Source organism: Lepidochelys olivacea (genome assembly GCF_965140295.1).
Source record: "Lepidochelys olivacea isolate rLepOli2 genome assembly, chromosome: 3".
Lineage (NCBI taxonomy): Eukaryota > Metazoa > Chordata > Testudines > Cheloniidae > Lepidochelys > Lepidochelys olivacea.
Window position 1 is genome coordinate 190,207,306 of NC_140413.1, and position 7,002 is coordinate 190,214,307.

Below are 7,002 nucleotides of genomic sequence, written 5' to 3' on the forward strand. Positions count from 1 at the left end.
GGTCTGACTGTTATCCCCCAACCCCCACAAATTTTGTTTAAACAACTGAAAAATCCTGGGCTGAGACTGCATACCCCAAAGTACAGTATAGAGCAAGCATTTATGGTTGGGTTTTGATTAGTTGAAAAGAGGGGTTCAGAAAAGTGACTGCAAGAGACCTTTTACATGCACTATAGAACCATGCAAAACTTTTCGTCATACAGTTTGCATCAAATTATAAAAAATCCCTTGACGCCTTCAGTACCTTTTCATTCTCACACTGTAAACCAGGGGTGAGCTAACTATGGCCCACAGGCTGGAGCCAGCCCCTCTGGGCTTTGGATCCGGCCCGCGGGATTGCCCCCCGTGGTGCCGCAGGCCCCGCGCTGGCCCCACGTCCCTGGGAACAGGGAACCGCGGCCAATGGGAACTTTGAGGGAGGTACCTGGAGGCGTGGCAAGGGCAGTGCATGGAGCCCTGTGCTCCCCCTCCCCCAGGGGCCGTGCAGGGATGTGGTGCCGGTGGCTTCCCGGAGCGGTGCTGTGTGGGGCTAGGGCAGGCATGCAGGAAGCCTGCCCTGGTCCTGGTGTGTGCTGCTGCCACCCCGGAGCAATTTTAGGTAAGTGGCACCGGGCCGGAGCCCGAACCACTCCTGCCCCCTCCCCCACAACTCCCTGCCCTAAGCTCCCTGCCTGCACCTTGCGTACCTCCTGCACCCCAACTCCCTGCCCAGAGCCCCCTGCTGCACTCGGCACCCCTCCTGAACCCCAACCCCCTTCCCTGAGCCCCCTCTAACACGCCACACTGCTCCTCTGCCCCAATCCCTTGCCCTGAGCCCATTCCTGCACAGCACCGTCCCACACCCCGCACTCCCTCCCGCAACCCAGCCCCCTGCCCTGGCCCTTTCCCCACCCAGATGTGGCTCTCAGCACAAAACGTTTGCCCACCCCTGCTGTAAACTATTACAGGGAGGTCTTTTTTCCCTCTTTCCTTTATTTTTAGTCTTTGCTACTAAAATTATGTATATATTATTATATATATTTATTAATATTATATATATATTATTATTAATCTTATCTTATCTTATTAATCTTATCTTATGATACACAAAGTGAGGGCTAGTTCTAGCATGAGGCCAATTTCATTGCATCTTTGTGTAGCATGCTCTAAAATCATTTGCCTCCGTTTGTTATATACATGTGTTACACTACTTAGCACAGCAGAATTAACTAAAGACAGTGTGCCAGGTGCTACCCTCACTTCTACCGGTGTAACTCTAGAGCAACTACTTTGAAATCAATGGTGTGACAGAATGGAGAATTTAGCCCAGAACATGGTTACATTGGAATAATTTTCCTTTTGGTGGTGTGCACAGTATGTATCTCATGGTTTCCTTAAAGTGCCACATTTTTTGCAGACTCTAAAGAGCATAGACAGTTAGAAGCAGCAGAACCCACAAAAACTCACTCATGCCCATTACTCCCACAAAATTCTGTGTTCAGGCAGGGAAACAAGCACTTCCCTAACACACATCCAATTACCCACTTTTACCCACTGTCCCATGTTGGTAGGCTATGTAGAACAGGGCCATCTCAGTGAGAGCACCAGGAGGCACTGAGTATAATCCCAGACACACAGGGTTAGAACACCCACTGCCTCACCCTTTCAGGGTAGTAGCCATGCTGCTCACTTCCTGCATCTGACCAGTGGGCAAGCCATGACCCTGCCTCCTCTTCAGCCTCTTTTGTGCCCAAGGAGGCCCAACAAGGCCCTGCTGTCAGCAGAGCATAGAGTGTGGGAAAGTGGAGCTGGAACAGCATCATGGTAGGATGGTCTTTGTGAAGGTGCTTGGTGGTCCCTGAAAGACCAGGTTTCTATTCTTGGCTCTGTCACTGATTTCCTGTGTGACCTTGAGCAAGGCCTCAATTCCCCAGCTGTCACAAGGGGATAATAATAACCAGTTTGACAATAATGAGGGCAATAAAGAAATATTTGGAAAGAGAATGAAAGTCTAATGCTAAAAAGAGATTCAAAGGATGGGGAAGGAGAATTTCTGGTGCCCTCCCACTGCTCCCCTTCCCCCTCTCCCCCCCCCCCCGATCAAACATGGTGCATGGTACAATCTGGCCTATAGTTTTTATTAGTAAACTGGTACTGGTGTACAGATCACAGAACTTTGATTTCCTGCAGACCCTGTAAAAAGTAGTTATTTTTAAGTATTCATAATTCAAAAGCATTTCCTCCATATTTAATAAGTGTATAAACAGTTTCTAATAATTGCAAGCCCAGTAGAATGTAGCTGCGGTACCTTTTATTTTGTATGACGCTTTGATACCAACCAAACACATGCCCTACTAAAGCAGGCTTTAATCTATTGATCTACCAACCTACATATCCACACAACTATTTACTACACATGGGATACATTTCTGAGTGCCATCAACTTCAGTTGAAGTTAGTTAGCCCAGTCCTGAAAGGTCCTGAGTATCTTGAACTCACACTGCAGTCAATGGCTGTTGAGGGCCCTCAGAAGCTCATAGTAGCTGCTCAGCATCTTGCAGTATCAGGGCTTCATTTTCTTTCCAAATATTTCCCTAGGTACTTATATGAAACTCAGTAACATAGCATTTGAGTGCTTCATAAACAATGAATTTAGCCTTATTCAACCTTTGTGAGGTAAGCATGCATTATTAAGCACTATTATACCCATTTTAGAGATGGGAAACTGAAGCACAGAAAGACTGAGAGACTTGTCCAAGGTCACAGAGGCAGTGGTGGTAAAGTCAAGAATAAAACCATGATTTCTTGAGGAGCAAACCAATGCATTCACCACAAGACTATCCTTCTCCTTCTGCAGTTCATTTGCTTTTGTTAATTTATCTTAGGAAACAAAAACAGTATTCTGAGGAGTATCTGAAAGTAGAACACTGATGATCAAGTAGAACACTGATCAATGGCTTGATGTCCAGTTGGCAGCCGGTATCAAGCGGAGTACCCCAGGGGTCGGTCCTGGGGCCGGTTTTGTTCAACATCTTGATTAATGATCTGGATGATGGGATGTATTGCACCCTCAGCAAGTTCACAGATGACACTAAGCTGCGGGGAGAGGTAGATACACTGAAGGTTAGGGATAGGGTTCAGGATGACCTAGACAAATTGGAGGATTGGGCCAAAAGAAATCTGATGAGGTTCAACAATGACACTTGCAGAGTCCTGCACTTAGAACGGAATAATCCCATGCACCACTACAGGCTGGGGACAGACTGGCTAAATTGCAGTTCTGCAGAAAAGGATCTGGGGATTACAGTGGGTGAGAAGCTGGATTGAGTCAGCAGTGTGCCCTTGTTGCCAAGAAGGCTAACAACATATTGGGCTGCATTAGTAGGAGCATTGATTATTCCCCTCTATTCGGCACTGTTGAGGCCACATCTGGAGTATTCTGTCCAGTTTTGGGCCTCCCACTACAGAAAGGATGTGGACAAATTGGGGAGAGTCCAGCAGAGGGCAACCGAAATGATCAGAGGGCTGGGGCACATGACTTATGAGGAGAGGATGAGGGAACCGGGCTTGTTTAGTCTGCAGAAGAGAAGAGTGAGGGGGGATTTGATAGCAGCCTTCAACTATAAATATATCAGAGGGATAAATACCAGAGAGGGAGAGGAATTATTTAAGCTCATTACCAAGAACAAATAGATATAAACTGGTCATTGGGAAGTTTAGACTTGAAATTAGACAAAGGTTTCTAACCATCAAAGGAGTGAAGTTTTGGAATAGCCTTCCAAGGGAAGCAGTGGGGGCAAAAGCTCTATCTGGCTTTAAGATTAAATTTGATAAGTTTATGGAGGAGATGATATGATGGGATAACATGATTTTGGTAATTAATTGATCTTTAAATATTCATGATAAATAGGTCCAATAGCCTGTGATTGGATGTTAGATGGGGTGGGATCTGAGTTACCCAGGAAAGAATTTTCTGTAGTATCTGGCTGGTGAATCTTGCCCATATGCTCAGGATTTAGCTGATCGCCATATTTGGGGTCAGGAAGGAATTTTCCTCCAGGGCAGATTGGAAGAGGCCCTGGAGGTTTTTCGCCTTCCTCTGTAGCATGGGGCATGGGTCACTTGCTGGAGGATTCTCTGCTCCTTGAAGTCTTTAAACCACAATTTGAGGACGTCAATAGCTCAGACATAGGTGAGAGGTTTTTCGCAGGAGTGGGTGGGTGAGATTCTGTGGCCTGTGTTGTGCAGGAGGTCGGATTAGATGATCATAATGGTCCCTTCTGACCTTAGTATCTATGAATCTATGAATCTACCTGAAAGGGGGTTCCAAAGAGGATGGAGCTCAGCTGTTCTCAGTGGTGACAGATGACAGAACAAGGAGCAGTGGTCACAAGTTGCAGTGGGAGAGGTCTAGGTTGGATATTGGGAAACACTATTTCACTAGAAGGGTGGTGAAGTACTGGAATGGGTTACCTAGGGAGGTGGTGGAAGCTCCATCCTTAGAGGTTTTTAAGGCCTGGCTTGACAAATCCTTGGCTGGGATGATTTAGTTGGTGTTCGTCCTTCTTTGAGCAGGGGGTTGGATTAGATGACCTCCTGAAGTCTCTTCCAACCCTAAACTTCTATGATTCTATGAAAGCCTCTGCAATAAGATCATTTGAATGGCAGTATCCAGAGCCTCATTGGCTAAGGTGAGTAAAATATATTGAAAGAGCAGAATGTTATTGTTTTATATCAGCGTTTCTCAAAAGGGGGTCTCAAGGCTACTGTAGAGGGGTCACGAGATCACAAAAAATATTGCCAGGGGGAAGTGGTAGAGGAGTACAGTAGCTGCCGGTCTCTGGCTGCCCAACTCTGAAGGTAGCACTGTCCCCAGCAGCAGTGCAGAAGTAAGGGTGGCAATACTCCTATGAGTATGCACAGTAATTTGCTATCACTCCTTTTTATGGGGGGAGGTCACAGTCTGAAATATTTTCAAAGGGGAGCCCAGCCAAAAAAGTTTGAGAACCCCTGGTTTATATAAACATGCACACTCACCAAGCATAGTCCCTGAAAAATCTACATGTTATTGTAGTAGGTGAAACAACATCTTCTACAACATGATATGATGCCATTAATGCTTATACTTGTATCATCCTCAGTACCGATTTATTGTGACCTTGTAAGGCAGTAAAATCCTGGAATTTCATATGGCTACGGAGCCAATCCTGAATTTGGGCCTTGATACAAGGCCCACTGGAGTCCATGGGAAACTTTCCATTGACTTTTGTGGGTTTTGCATTAGGCCTTTTTCTTGAACATTTGAAACTCCCATGTAGAGACATATGGATCAGACCTTCATATAACAAGCACCCGAAGACAATGGTCACCATTGAAAAGTCAGCATTTGCCAGTGGATACCACACAGCGACCAGTGATTTCTGATTCTAGCTACAGGGATAATTGTATCTCAGCTATTTCTTTGTGGTAACTGTTGACAAGTGGTAACTTTTTGTGGAGATGACTCTTGTCATAAATATAAAGGGAAGGGTAAACACCTTAAAATCCCTCCTGGCCAGAGGAAAAACCCTTTCACCTGTAAAGGGTTAAGAAGCTAGGATAACCTCACTGGCATCTGACCAAAATGACCAATGAGGAGACAAGATACTTTCAAAGCTGGAGGGGGGGAAACAAAGGTTCTCTCTGTCTGTGTGATGCTTTTGCCGGGAACAGAAAAGGAATGGAGTCTTAGAACTTAGTAAGTAATCTAGCTAGATATACGTTAGATTCTGTTTGTTTAAATGGCTGATAAAATAGCTGTGCTGAATGGAATGGATATTCCTGTTTTTTGTGTCTTTTTGTAACTTAAAGTTTTGCCTAGAGGGATTCTCTGTGTTTTGAATTTGATTACCCTGTAAGGTATTTACCATCCTGATTTTACAGAGGTGATTCTTTTACTTTTTCTTCTATTAATATTCTTCTTTTAAGAACCTGATTGCTTTTTCATTGTTCTTAAGATCCAAGGGTTTGGGTCTGTGTTCACCTATGCAAATTGCTGAGGATTTTTATCAAGCCTTCCCAAGGAAAGGGGGTGTAAGGTTTGGAGAGGATTTTGTGGGGAAAGACGTTTCCAAGCAGGCTCTTTCCCAGTTATATATCTGTTAGACGTTTGGTGGTGGCAGTGATAAAGTCCAAGGGAAAAAGGAAAACAGTTTGTACCTTGGGGAAGTTTTAACCTAAGCTGGTAAAAATAGCTTAGGAGGTTTTCATGAAGGTCCCCACATCTGTACCCTAGAGTTCAGAGTGGGGAAGGAATCTTGACAACTCTGATGTAGGTTACTTGGATCCTCTTTCTTTTCACTTAGAGAAAGGGGTGAAACCTTTCCATTTATTTACTTATTTTTACTAGAAAGTGAAGAATTTGTTTCGCCAGCTTTTAGACCTGCAGATATCTTTACAAAAATTCCAAGTAGACACACTGTTGGTGAAAATCCCATTAAACTAAAAACAAACTCACACTAATTTCTTCCTTCACTATGCATAAAGTCTCATCAGGTTTTAAAGAGTACCGTGTATATTTTGCCTTAGAAGCCTGTTTTTCCTAGCACACACACACCCTACTTCTTGCCTTTTTGAGTGTCCGTCTGTTGGCCTTAATGTAAAGCATGGTCAAAACCAAATTCTTTGAGACAAACACTTCTGGTTTTGGGGTGTGTTCACCACAACACAAACCAACATCACCATTAGGCAAATGACACCAATCTTTACGACAAGGCAAACTAAACCTCTGGATCTGAATTCCCCTGAAAGTCATGGTATTTGAAATTAGGGTCTGTAAACGGACACATATTTTTTTTGGTTTGAGCCCCTCAGTAATCTAATGATGGTGTACCCCTTATAGCCACTCTCCTATTTCCTGTTTATTGCTGCCACTACAAGTCCCCAGGGCTCACATAGACTACGTGGGACTCTATGCCTTGCTCGTCAGGACTGAGTAGCAATAAGGCTGCATTGTTTGCTTGTTTCTATTCAAACTAAACTTTA